Source organism: Ascaphus truei, chromosome 2 (genome assembly GCF_040206685.1).
Source record: "Ascaphus truei isolate aAscTru1 chromosome 2, aAscTru1.hap1, whole genome shotgun sequence".
Classification (NCBI taxonomy): domain Eukaryota; kingdom Metazoa; phylum Chordata; class Amphibia; order Anura; family Ascaphidae; genus Ascaphus; species Ascaphus truei.
The window spans coordinates 486,844,784-486,858,977 of record NC_134484.1 but is presented as its reverse complement, the minus strand read 5'-3'; the positions used below and the strand labels follow the sequence as shown (position 1 = coordinate 486,858,977).

The following is a 14,194-nucleotide window of genomic DNA, read 5'->3' as shown; positions in this document are numbered from 1 at the left end:
GTGACAGGAGGTCACACTTTGTACTGAATTGTTTCCAACACCCTGAACTAGGGTTAGACAATAACAAAAATACTTCCCACCATAAGAGTATTAAGTAATTTATCGTGATAACAATATTCAGCAATATATTAACACCCAATAGAAAGCAAAAAAGCTAAAGTCCTCAAAATGTTCAAGGTCATTTATTGTGAAACATATTTCTTATACCCATGCATTTAATTCTTAATAAAATGTAAAAAAGCAAATACATTTGAGTATATTTTAAGAATAACAAATGATTCCATAAAAATGTTACACAAACTACAGCCACACTAAAGCCCCTTTCTTCACCATGTTATTTTTATTTATTTATAAAAATGTTTTACCAGGAAGTAATACATTGAGAGTTACCTCTCGTTTTCACATATGTCCTGGGCATAGAGTTAAGATGACAAATAAATGGTTACAAAAAGTTACATAAGTGAACAGGGTATACATTATATACAAGACATTGCATGCATAGTTAAAGATAATATATATTATAGGCGTATGTAACAGTTACAGACCAGATTAAAATGTGAGACAGCCTTAGTTTTGAAAGAACTTAAACTGGTGGTGGATACGACTGAGAATGTTGAGAAATTTGACATTAAGGGGGTTTAACGTAAACAGCACTGAAATCTCAGCAGCCATTCTGGCAGACTATCCTTGTCAGCCATTTTTTGTCTTATTTGCTATAAGTTTTGTATGTCATTCAGTCTGTGTCTGTCTTCCATGTGTTATGTGCCGATTTCTGTGAAACTTGTCTGTGTGAACGTGAGAAAGCAGAGTGGTTGTTGGGCTCTCAGTAGATGCTTTGTATCCTTTGCCAGCTGCAAATGATGAGGTGATGAGGAAGGAGTATGTGGGAGTGTGGGGCGGTAGAGAAAAGTCCAGGCAATAATGAGAAACCTTGGTAGAATTAGCTAGAGTCTGAGATAAGCACAGTTTCTCACATTGTAACTCTGAAACAAAGTATCAATAATAATGTGGAGGAAAGGTTACTGAAGCTGATGTAATCCTTTTTGCTGATTTACATATATTCATTTTGTTTCTTTATTATACAATTACGTTATTTTTATGACGCACAAGCGACCTCATAAAGGGGCGTAGGTTTTCGTTTTTAGGGTATAAATATATGTCACACCATATTAACTGTTAGAGAGCTTTTCTATAGAAGCTTTCTCCTGTGTACACTGAATAAACTCATTTGATAACTACATTTTTTAACACGAGAGTCTCTGGTAGGTTGTTCCAGTTTTGGGGTGCACGGTAAGAAAGTTTATAATTATCCCCTCGACCCCCCTTCTCCTGTACACATTAATAGGGCATGGGGAGGCGAGGGTTAATGGGCATGGGGAAGGATGTGGTAAAGAGGCACGGGTGAGAGCCGAGAGAAATATGGGTGAGAGAAAGGGGTTGAGTCAAGGTGGAAGGGAAGGGGTAAGAGGCATGGCAGAGGGGAAGTGGTTAATATGGAGGGGTGAGATTACCAGCAGGAGGATTCCTTATAGCTGCAGCATGTGAAAGCCAAGGAGCTCACAGACTCGCTCCCACTCCATTGTCTCTACCAGACCCACACTCCGTCCTCTCTCTGACACAGTCCCCACCCCCACACCTCCCTGCCAGACCCACCCCCACACCTCCCTGCCAGACCCACCCCCACTCTGCAACTGCTGATAGGAATGCCATGGTAAGAAGTAATGGCAAGTATTGCGTTACCGTCCATTTTTATTACTGCAGTATTACTATGCTACTGGTATATTGCCCAACCCTACTTTGAACAATCACATATTTTATCTCATGCATGAATCCTTATGTGTGTAATGAGGCTGATCCTCTGTGAAAAGCTTTCCCCACACTATGTACATGGAAATGGTTTCTCCCCTGTATGTATCCTCTGGTGTAAGAGGAGGTTGTTTTTAACCCTGTGCGGTCCAATTAATTTTCACTAAGAGCGCCAGCAAGTCTAATTTATTTTCCAGAAAAAAAACCACATACAGCTTTTTTTTACTGCGCGCGCACACACTCACACTGCGCACACTCACTGCGCGCACGCTCTCACTGAGCACTCTTACTGCGCGCGCACTCTTACTGCTCTAAAGCTCTTATCTTTGCGCGCGCGCAATCTTTCTGCATACTTCCCATATCAGCTGCTTTGTCTGCTGGGGCTGGGTGCAGGGCTGGGGGGTGGAGGAGGGGAGGGATCAGTGCAGCTGCTGGGAGAAGGGGAATGCAGGGGACTCACAGCACACACACACCATACAAACAGCCCCCCCTACACCCTACCCCAGATGTCAGCTGCTTTGTCTGCCTGTGCGGTTCGGTGCAGGGTTGGGGGGGGGAGGGAGGAGAGGAATCAGTGCGGCTGCTGGGAGAAGGGTCCTCACAGCACACACACAGCCAGCCCCCTCCCCCCCACCTCCGATGTCAGTGCTGGGAGAAGGGGAATGCAGGGGACTCACAGCCCCCCCCTCCTACCTCCGATGTCAGCTGCTTTGTCTGCCTGTGGGGATCGGGATGGGGGTGTGGGGCGGATCGGTGCAGGGCTGGGGTGGAGGAGGGATCAGTGCGGCTGCTGAGAGAAGGGGAATGCATGGGGCTTGTGCTGCAGCCGGCGCCTCGCTCCACATCATCCTCCCTCCTCCTCCCGATCCGACATTGGACCTCAAGTGGCAAAATATTTTGTCGGATATATTCCGACATTGGACCGGAAAGGGTTAATACAGAATGGTTTCCCACACTCTGTAGATGTGAATCATTTCTCTCCTGTATGAATCCTCTCGTGTCTGAGGAGTTTTCTCTTAGTACTGAATTGTTTCCCACACTCTGTACATGCGACTGGTTTTTCTCCTGTATGAGTCCTCTGGTGTATGAGGAGACTGCTCTTAACTGTGAATTGTTTCCCACACTCTGTACATGTGAATGGTTTCTCCCCTGTATGAATCCGCTCATGGTTGCGGAGATCTGTCTTCTGAGAAAAGCTTTTACTACACACTGCACATGTGAACGGTTTCTCTCCTGTATGAATCCTCTGGTGTCTGAGGAGACGGCTCTTAATTGTGAATTGTTTCCCACACTCTGTACATGTGAATGGTTTCTCCCCTGTATGAATCCGCTCATGGATGAGGAGCCCCGCCTTAGTAGAAAAGTTTTTACAACACTCTGTACATGTGAATGGTTTCTCCCCTGTATGAGTCATCTGGTGTCTGAGGAGGGTTTTCTTAACACGGAATTGTTTCCCACACTCTGTACATGTGAAGGGTTTCTCTCCAGTATGAGTCATCTGGTGACTGAGGAGGCTTTTCTTAATAGTGAATTGTTTCCCACATTCTGTACATGTGAATGGTTTCTCTCCTGTATGAGTCATCTGGTGTATAAGGAGACTGCTCTTAAATATGAATTGTTTTCCACACTCTGTACATGTGAATGGTTTCTCCCCTGTATGAATCCGCTCATGGTTGCGAAGATCTGTCTTCTGAGAAAAGCTTTTACTACACACTGCACATGTGAATGGTTTCTCTCCAGTATGAGTCATCTGGTGACTGAGGAGGTTGCTCTTAATACTAAATTGTTTCCCACACTCTGTACATGAGAATGGTTTCTCTCCAGTATGAGTCATCTGGTGTCTGAGGAGGCTCCTCTTAATACTAAATTGTTTCCCACACTCTGTACATGTGAATGGTTTTTCTCCTGTATGAGTCATCTGGTGTATGAGAAGACTGCACTTAAATGTGAATTGTTTCCCACACTCTGTACATGTGAATGGTTTCTCCCCTGTATGAGTCATCTGGTGTCTGAGGAGGTTTTTCTTAATACTGAATTGTTTCCCACACTCTGTACATGTGAATGGTTTCTCCCCTGTATGAATCCGCTCATGGATGAGGAGCCCCGCCTTTAAAGAAAAGCTTTTACTACACACTGTACATGTGAATGGTTTCTCCCCTGTATGAGTCATCTGGTGACGAAGGAAGTGGCTCTTAGTATTGAATTGTTTCCCACACTCTGCACATGTGAATGGGGTTTCCCCTGTATGAATCCACTCATGGATGAGGAGTTCTTTCTTTATAGAAAAGCTTTTACTACACTCTGTACATGTGAAGGGTTTCTCCCCTGTATGAATCCGCTCATGGTTGAGGAGATCTGCCTTCTGAGAAAAGTTTTTACTACATTCTGCACATGTGAATGGTTTCTCTCCTGTATGAACCCTCTGGTGTCTGAGGAGGTTGCTCTTAATACTGAATTGTTTCCCACACTCTGTACATGTGAATGATTTCTCCCCTGTATGAACCCTCTGATGATTAAGGAGGTTGCTCTTATTACTTAACTGTTTCCCACACACTGTACAAGTAAAATGAGTCACTGTAGTCTGAATCATCTGGTGTGGAAGAAGTTTCCCTTTCAGTGAGAAACTGCTCCCACCATCTGTACATATAAAGGTTTGCTCTCTAGCGGGGACACAAAGGTGTGTGAGCAGGTCCCTGTCCAGTGAGAAGCTTTTGCCACACTGACAACAGAGAAAAGGCTGAGCACCACGGCTTCTTCTTAAATCTCTCGCATACCTTTTGCTGGACACATATTTAGAGTCCGTCTCTGCTGTGTGCTGTACAAGGTCTGTAAATTCACCATGATGTGGCACTGGTTCCTTGTATGTATCCAAAATGTGGCAAGAATCATTGTTTTTTGGCACTTCTGGGCTGCGAGGAGTCAGCCAGCTTCTGGATGTATCAGAGCTCAAGTTCTGTTCCTCATTCAGGCCGTTCTCTAACAGAAGTAAATGAAAAAAGACAGAACAAATGTTTTCAATCTGTAAATCAAATTACTGAACGCAAATTACAAATCCAAAACACTGAAGAATTTATTTCACCAATACTTAATTAACTAAATGTTCTCTTCACCCAGGGTTTTAAAATTGTTGCACATTTTGGCACATGGACATCCAGTGACCCCTAATGATTGTGGTGGTTCCCGGAGGCCTGAAATGTATTTGTAGCAGCTCTCACAGTGAAATCATTGATACATATATAACTTGTATTTATTACTGTATTCATTATTTAAGGATACATGTACATCCTCCAAATAATTAACATTAAAATGTCCATTAGAAGTAAAGTTAAGGAACTCCTGGTCTATCATATTAGTGCGTTAATAATATCAACTAAACCAGACAGCAACCTATAGTGTAAAGATACTGTAGATGCCCATGTATGTATGTCTTTATTTATATAAGGCCCGCAGTGTACTCAGCGTTTTACAGCAGAAACAATACAGTACAGGGAATTATAATACAATAAGTGCAACAAACAAAATCAGACAATAGGAACGGGAATCCCTGCCCTGGAGAGCTTACAATCTAAGTGATGCAGCGACAACACTACCCCATGTAATCTTCTGCCATAAGACCCACAAACTAAACCTGCTCCATTGTGTGTCATATTTTGTCAGTCACAAATACTATTCATATAATTTCCCAAGCACGCGGCCTTGGTGTAATATTTGACTCCTCTCTTTCCTTCTTCTCTCACATTCAAAACAAAGAAAAAGGAGCACTGCAGAAAAGAAGAACTGGAGGCAAAAGTTGAAAAAATTAAGAGAGTTATTGAGACACAGCCTAAGTTACAAGAGAAACCTCTAACGCGTTTCTCGCCATGGGCGCTTTATCACAGAGTGGTTTCCTGAGTCTAGAGAGTGTCACGTTAAAGGCACTCCCCGCCGGAAACACTGCCTACCTGTATCCCAGGTAAAAAAGTCCCATGGGAACAAAACAGTCCGGGGAAACTTTAACCACGGAAAGAAGGCAGTATAACTGTGGGGGAGAAACCCAGCAAAAGGACACAATAAAGAATACAATAACAATAAACTTAAATAGACTCATAAGGACAATAACAATTAAATGAAAAAGCATCAAATTTAAAAATGGATAAGATGTGGAGAGAATAAAATTATTTAAATTAACTGCAACACCAAATAATATAATCATGTAATAATATACATATAATAAATGTAAATTCAACTACCAAGGCAAAGAACAATTTGAATCTTGATAAAGGGAATATACAGTTAGATCCAGAAATAATTGGACACTGATACAAGTTTTATTATTTCGGCTGTGTACGAAAATAAATTCAAGTTACAGTTAAATAATGAATATGGGCTTAAAGTGCAGTATAGGAGCTTTAATTTGAGAGTATTCACATCCAAATTGGAGGAAGGGTTTAGGAATTACATCTCTTTAATATGTAGGCCCCTCTTTTTCAAAGGAACAAAAGTAATTGGTCAATTGACTCAAAAGGTGTTTCATGGACAGGTGTGGGCTATTCCTTCGTTATTTCATCATCAATTAAGCAGGTAAAAGGTCTGGATGTCCACAGAAGACAACAGTGGTGGATGATCGTAGGATCCTTTCCATGGTAAAGAAAAACCCCTTCACATCATCCAGCCAAGTGAAGAACACTCTCCAGGAGCTAGGCATATCATTATCCAAGTCTACCATAAAGAGAAAACTTCACGAGATCAAATACAGAGGGTTCACCACAAGGTGCAAACCATTCATAAGTCTCAAGAATAGAAAGGCCAGATTAGACTTTGCCAAAAAATATCTCAAAAAGCCAGCCCAGTTCTGGAACAGCATTCTTTGGACAGATGAAACTAAGATCAACCTGTACTAGAATGATGGGAAGAAAAAAGTATGGAGAATGCTTGGAATGGCTCATGATCCGAAGCATACCACATCACCTGTAAAACACGGTGGGGGCAGTGTGATGGCATGGGCATGCATGGCTTACAATGGCACTGGGTCACTAATGTTTTTTGATGATGTGACAGAAGCAGCCGGATAAATTCTGAAGTGTATAGGGATATATTGTCTGCTCAGATTCAGCCAAATTCAGTGAAGTTGATTGGACGGCGCATCATTTTACAGATGGACAATGACCCGAAACATACTGCGAAAACAACACAGGAGTTTAAGGCAAAGAAGTGGAATATTCTGCAATGGCCGAGCCAATCACCCGATCGAGCATGTATTTAACTTGCTGAAGACAAAAATGAAGGCAGAAAGACCCACGAACAAACAACAACTGAAGACAGCTGAAGTAAAGGCCTGGCAAAGCATCACAAAGGAGGAAACCCAGCGTTTGGTGATGTCCATGCGTTCCAGACTTCAAGCAGTCATTGCATGCAAAGGATTCTCGACAAAGTATTAAAAATTAACATTTTATTTATGATTGTGTTAATTTGTCCAATTACATTTGAGCCCCTGAAATAAGGGGACTGTGTATGAAAATGGTTGCGAATCCTAAACGTTTCATACAATATTTTTGCTCAACCCCTTGAATTAAAGTTGAAAGTCTGCACTTCTATTGCATTTCGGTTGTTTTATTTTAAAATCCATTGTGGTGGCGTACAGAGCCAAAATTATGAAAATTGTGTCAGTGTCCATTTATTTTCGGACCTAACTGTACATCTTACTATATATTTCTGAAAGTGTCCTATGTTTCCGTGTCTGTATGTGTCTCTCTGTGTCCCTAGCGGCAATCTCATTGGACCTTGGGCCAGGCCAATGAGATTGCTCCCTTGGGCCACCCGCCCCCGCACACCTCTCATTGGCCTGAGGCAGAGTGACGGGCCAACACACACACACACACACACACACACACACACACCCCTCTCCGATGCTCCACTCACCCCCCCTCCCCGATGCTCCACTCACCTCCCCCCCATGCTCCACTCACCTCCCCCCCCTCCCTGATGCTCCACTCACCTCCCCCCCACCCTCCCCGATGCTCCACTCACCTCCCCCCCCTCCCTCCCCGATGCTCCACTCACCTCCACCCCTCCCTCCCCGATGCTCCACTCACCTCCCCCCCTCCCTCCCCGATGCTCCACTCACCTCCCCCCCGATGCTCCACTCACCTCCCCCCGATGCTCCACTCACCTCACCCCCCGATGCTCCACTCACCTCCCCCCGAGGCTCCATTCACCTCCCCCCGATGCTCCACTCACCTCCCCCCCGATGCTCCACTCACCTCCCCCCCCAATGCTCCACTCACCTCCCCCCCGATGCTCCACTCACCTCCCCCTGATGCTCCACTCACCTCCCCCTCCCTCCCTGATGCTCCACTCACCTTCCCCCCCCTCCTTCCCTGATGCTCCACTCACCTTCCCCCCCCTCCCTCCCCGATGCTCCACTCACCTTCACCCCCCTCCCTCCCCAATGCTCCACTCACCTTCCCGCCTCCCTCCCTGATGCTCCACTCACATTCCCCCTCCCTCCCCGATGCTCCACTCACCTTCCCCCCCTCCCTCCCTCCCCGATGCTCCACTCACCTTCCCCCCTCCCTCCCTGATGCTCCACTCACCTTCCCCCCCCTCCCTGATGCTCCACTCACCTTCCCCCCCCTCCCCCCCGATGCTCCACTCACCTCCCCCCTCCCTGCCCAGATGCTCCACTCACCTTCCCCCCTCCCTCCCCAATGCTCCACTCACCTTCCCCCCCCTCCCTGATGCTCCACTCACCTTCCCCCCCCTCCCCCCCGATGCTCCACTCACCTCCCCCCTCCCTCCCCAGATGCTCAACTCACCTTCCCCCCTCCCTCCCCGATGCTCCACTCACCTTCCCCCCTCCCTCCCTGATGCTCCACTCACCTCACCCCCCGATGCTCCACTCACCTCCCCCCAATGCTCCACTCACCTCCCCCCCAATGCTCCACTCACCTCCCCCCCAATGCTCCACTCACCTCCCCCGTTGCTCCACTCACCTCCCCCCGATGCTCCACTCACCTCCCCCCCGATGCTCCACTCACCTCCCCCCCGATGCTCCACTCACCTCCCCCCGATGCTCCACTCACCTCCCCCCGATGCTCCACTCACCTCCCCCCCGATGCTCCACTCACCTCCCCCCGATGCTCCACTCACCCCCCCCGATGCTCCACTCACCTCCCCCCCGATGCTCCACTCACCTCCCCCCCGATGCTCCACTCACCTCCCCCCGATGCTCCACTCACCTCCCCCCCGATGCTCCACTCACCTCCCCCCCGATGCTCCACTCACCTCCCCCCCGATGTTCCACTCACCTCCCCCCGATGCTCCACTCACCTCCCCCCGATGCTCCACTCACCTCCCCCCCGATGCTCCACTCACCTCCCCCTGATGCTCCACTCACCTCCCCCCCAATGCTCCACTCACCTCCCCCCCGATGCTCCACTCACCTCCCCCCTCCCCGGCGGGGGGACAGGCAGCTGACACGTGGCACCTAAGATGGCGGCGGCCGGAAGGACCCGCTTCCTCCCTCGCGGAGTAACTAAGATGGTGGCGGCCGGAACGAGAGGTGACGTGTGTGTGTGTGTCACTGTGTCTGTGTCTGTGTGTGTGTGTGTGTGACACTGTGTTTGTGTGTGACACTGTGTTTGTGTGTGACTCTGTGTGTGTGTGTGTGTGTGTGTGTGTGTGTGTGTGTGTGTGTGTGTGTGTGTGTGTGTGTGTGTGACACTGTGTGTGTGTGTGACACTGTGTGTGTGTGTGACAGTGTGTGTGTGTGTGTGTGTGTGTGTGTGTGTGTGACACTGTGTGTGTGTGTGTGACACTGTGTGTGTGTGACACTGTGTGTGTGTGTGTGTGTGTGTGTGTGACACTGTGTGTGTGTGTGTGTGTGTGTGACACTGTGTGTGTGTGTGTGTGTGTGTGTGTGTGTGTGTGTGTGTGTGTGTGTGTGTGTGACACTGTGTGTGTGTGACACTGTGTGTGTGTGACAGGCACTGTAGGGTGGGGACCGGAGCTACGGGGGGAGGGGGGGTCAGGAGCGTAGAGAGAGGGGGGAGCCGAGAAACATACAGGGGGAGTGGAGAGGAGGGACCCGGAAATTTTAAGCAACCCACCCCCCCTCCTGTCCACTGTCCCCTCCTGTCCACTGTCCCCGTCCCCTCCTGTCCACTGTCCCCGTCCCCTCCTGTCCACTGTCCACTGTCCCCGTCCCCTCCAGTCCACTGTCCACTGTCCTTGTCCCCTCCTGTCCACTGTCCCTGTCCCCTCCTGTCCACTGTCCTTGTCCCCTCCTGTCCACTGTCCCTGTCCCCTCCTGTCCACTGTCCCGTCCCCTCCTGTCCACTGTCCCATCCAGTCCACTGTCCCATCCAGTCCACTGTCCCATCCAGTCCACTGTCCCATCCAGTCCACTGTCCCATCCAGTCCACTGTCCCGTCCCCTCCTGTCCACTGTCTTCCCCCCCCTCCTGTCCACTGTCTCCCCCCCCTCCTGTCCACTGTCTCCCCCCCCCTCCTGTCCACTGTCTCCCCCCCTCCACTGTTCCCCCCTCCTGTCCACTGTTCCCCCCTCCTGTCCACTGTCCCCACCTCCTGTCCACTGTCCCCACCTCCTGTCCACTGTCCCCACCCTCCTGTCCACTGTCCCCCCCCTCCTGTCCACTGTCCCCCCCCTCCTGTCCACTGTCCCCCCCTCCTGTCCACTGTCCCCCCCTCCTGTCCACTGTCCCCCCCTCCTGTCCACTGTCCCCCCCTCCTGTCCACTGTCCCCCCCTCCTGTCCACTGTCCCCCCTCCTGTCCACTGTCCCCCCCTCCTGTCCACTGTCCCCCCCTCCTGTCCACTGTCCCCCCCTCCTGTCCACTGTCCCCCCCTCCTGTCCACTGTCCCCCCCTCCTGTCCACTGTCCCCCCCCTCCCCTCCTCCTGTCCACCCCCTCTCCCCCCCCTTTCCTAGCGGGAAATTTAACTCACGGGCAACGCCGGGTCTCTCAGCTAGTAATGAATAAGATGTAAATAAATAAACCACACTGAGAAAATTGCCACAGTAAGGATACAATACTACTCATCAAATGTGACTCGAGAGAGACACATATGTATCTCAATGATAGAAACAAATGTATATGAAAAACACACAGTATTATATAACCTGAGAATGGGCAAAGGAATAATATAGCTTAGAAAAAAATGTTTTAGGTCCAATTCTGTTTTATTCCCAAAAGGGGATAGAGTATTAAGTGAGTGGATCCAAAACATCTCATGCTGATTAAGCTGTTTAATTCTATCACCCCCTCGTGTAGGGACAGGTATAGATTCAATCCCCTTGTGTAGGGACAGGTATAGATTCAATCCCCTCATGTAGGAACAGGTATAAATTCAATCCCCTTGTGTAGGGACAGGTATAGATTCAATCCCCTCATGTAGGAACAGGTATAAATTCAATCCCCTTGTGTAGGAACAGGTATAGATTCAATCCCCTCGTGTAGGAACAGGTATAGATTCAATCCCCTCGTGTAGGAACAGATATAAATTCAATCCCCTCGTGTAGGAACAGGTATAGATTCAATCTATTACACAATCTATTACTTATTACACAAGCGCTCCTCAAAGTAAAACTAAGCAGCCAATGTGGACCCGACTTACTACAATCTAGGTTCCTACGACTTGGTGCCCCAGCCATTGCCAAACCAATTGCGTCCATAGTCAACTCTATCCTGTCTGCAGGCCATATCCCTAAGACCTGGAAAACTGCCAGAGTTGTCCCAATCTTCAAAAGTGGGGACAAAAACACTGTCTCAAACTACAGGCCAATCTCACTTCTCCCAATTCTATCCAAAGTTATGGAAAAATGTGTCCACTCCCAATTAAGCGATTTCTACACCAAGACAAATTTCCCTAGCCAATTCCAGTCTGGGTTTCGTCCCAAACACTCCACCGTAACTACCCTGCTAAAAGTTTGCAATGAAATCCAGTGTGGAATGGAACGGGGACAACTCACTGGTGCAGTATTCCTAGATTTTGCAAAGGCTTTTGACACAGTTGATCATGTTATCCTACTTAACAAACTCCAGAGCTCTGGAATAGGGAAACATGCTTTAAACTGGTTTCAGTCCTACCTATCAGGAAGATCCCAACATGTGTCCATCTCAGGCTCTAACTCCAACCCCCTGGATATCACCTGTGGTGTACCGCAAGGCTCTGTTCTGGGGCCCCTACTCTTCTCAGTGTTCATTAATGATCTTCCCACAGCTTGTAAGGAAGCCTCAATACACATGTATGCAGATGACACAATCCTGTATGCACACAGCCATAGCCTCTCTGACCTTCAACACATACTTCAGTCTGACTTTTTGAGACTCGAAAACTGGATTTCCCAAAACAAACTGTTTTTAAACACTGACAAGACTGTAACAATGGTATTTGGGACCAAGACTAAATTTGTAAAGCTTCCAGTGACTGAGCTCCTGATTAGAACCAACGCTACCACCACCCTAACACCTGTCACTAGTTTTAAATACCTGGGCTTATGGTTTGACTCCCACTTAACATTCGGGATGCACATTGATACCCTGACAACCAAGACCTATGCCAAACTAGGGGTACTTTACAGGAACAAATCCTCCCTAAGTCTCCTGGTCAGAAAGCGTATTGCACAGCAGATGCTAATGCCAATTATTGACTATGGAGACATAGTATATGGCTCGGCTCCTCAAACCCACCTTAGCAAACTTGACACCCTCTACAATTCAATTTGTCGTTTTGTTCTCCAATGCAACTAACACACATCACTGCGAAATGCTCAAAGAACTAGATTGGTCATCACTAGAGTCTAGGCGCAAAGTTCACCTTTCCTGTCTCACCCTCAAATACTTTCTGGGCAAGCTACCCAGCTACCTGAACAAGCTCCTCACCCCTACTACATGCAGTACCTATCACCTGAGATCAGACTCCAAAAGACTATTCATGGTCCCAAGACTCAACAAAGTATCCGGACGTTCCTCCTTCTCCTTCCGTGCACCCCAAAACTGGAACAACCTACCAGAGACTCTCATATCCACCACCAGCTTAAGTTCTTTCAAATCTAAGGCTGTCTCACACTTTAATCTGGTCGGTAACTGTTTCATACGCTCATAATCTATATTTTCTTTAACTGTGCATGCAATGTCTTGTATATAATGTATACCTTGTTCATTTATGTAACTGTATTTGTAACCATGTATTATTTTGTTTTACTCTGTGCCCAGGACATACTTGAAAACGAGAGGTAACTCTCAATGTATTACTTCCTGGTAAAATATTTTATAAATAAATCCCCTCGTGTAGGAACAGGTATAGATTGAATTCCCTCGTGTAGGGACAGGTATAGATTCAGTCCCCTCGTGTAGGAACAGGTATAGATTCAATCGCTGAAAAATGAAAGGTGGACAAGTTTCCCAATGTACAATGTGTAAAATGTTTGGAAACTGGGAGCATCTGATCTAGTTTTTTAATAGAACGAATGTGCTCCATAATTCTGACCTTCACTGGTCTGATTGTCCGCCCAACAAATCCTCGACCACAACCGCAGGTTAAGTAATAAATCACAAAATTACAATGAATAAAAACTGGAATTGTGTGTTTTCTTACTGTGTACAATATCAATAGATTTTATAGGATTGGCATAGCACCAAATACAGATTTATCATATTTGAAAAAAACAAAACAACGTGCATTAAATTTGATTCATGAACACGGTCTGACCTGGAGGTAAATAAACTAGGCGAAAGATAGTTTGCCAAGGATTTAGCCTTTCTAAATTCAAATTTTGGACCTTGTTCAATTGGCTCTTAGGTCTTACTCAAAGGTGAGCACTTCCCAATGTTTCTGGATTGAGCAGATTTGATCTATGCTGTGTAATAAACAGCGGATTGGACCCTTCGGGAGTGCCCTGGTCTCCTTGATTTAAACCCCCTGCCTAGAACCAGTCAAACCATAAGACCGTAACTCAGCATGAGTACAGAGTTTGGCATTCATGTAAGCCTTCTCTGTAACCCCTGTTCTGCAGCCCCCGACAGAAAATCTGTTTGCAAATTCGGTGGCCTGTTGATGAAAAGAATCCTCGTTAGAGCAAAGCCACCTTAGGCGGAGGAATTGCCCCTTGGGTATACCACGGATGAGTGACCTGGGGTAATTGTCACCCGCTTTAAGAAAGGTATTCCTGGAATTTTGTTTCCTATAAATGTCAGTCTGTATTTCTCCTGTAACGCCAATAAATAAAGTGATATCTAAATAATTAATGTGATTAATATGGGGTTCATAAGTAAAGTTAAGATTCAACATATTGGAATTAAGTGGATTAATGAAAGTGTCCAGTGAATGTGAATCCCCTTCCCAAATCATAATCAGGTCATCAATATAACGCTTGTAAAAAAATAATATG

At 46.9% G+C, this 14,194-nt stretch overlaps 1 protein-coding gene across 1 annotated transcript in view; it reads right to left on the bottom strand.

The window, feature by feature from the left end:
• Positions 1 to 14,194, bottom strand: part of LOC142488427 (uncharacterized) — a 1,092,840-nt gene that overhangs the window by 1,052,363 nt on the left and 26,283 nt on the right. The window lies entirely within an intron of this gene.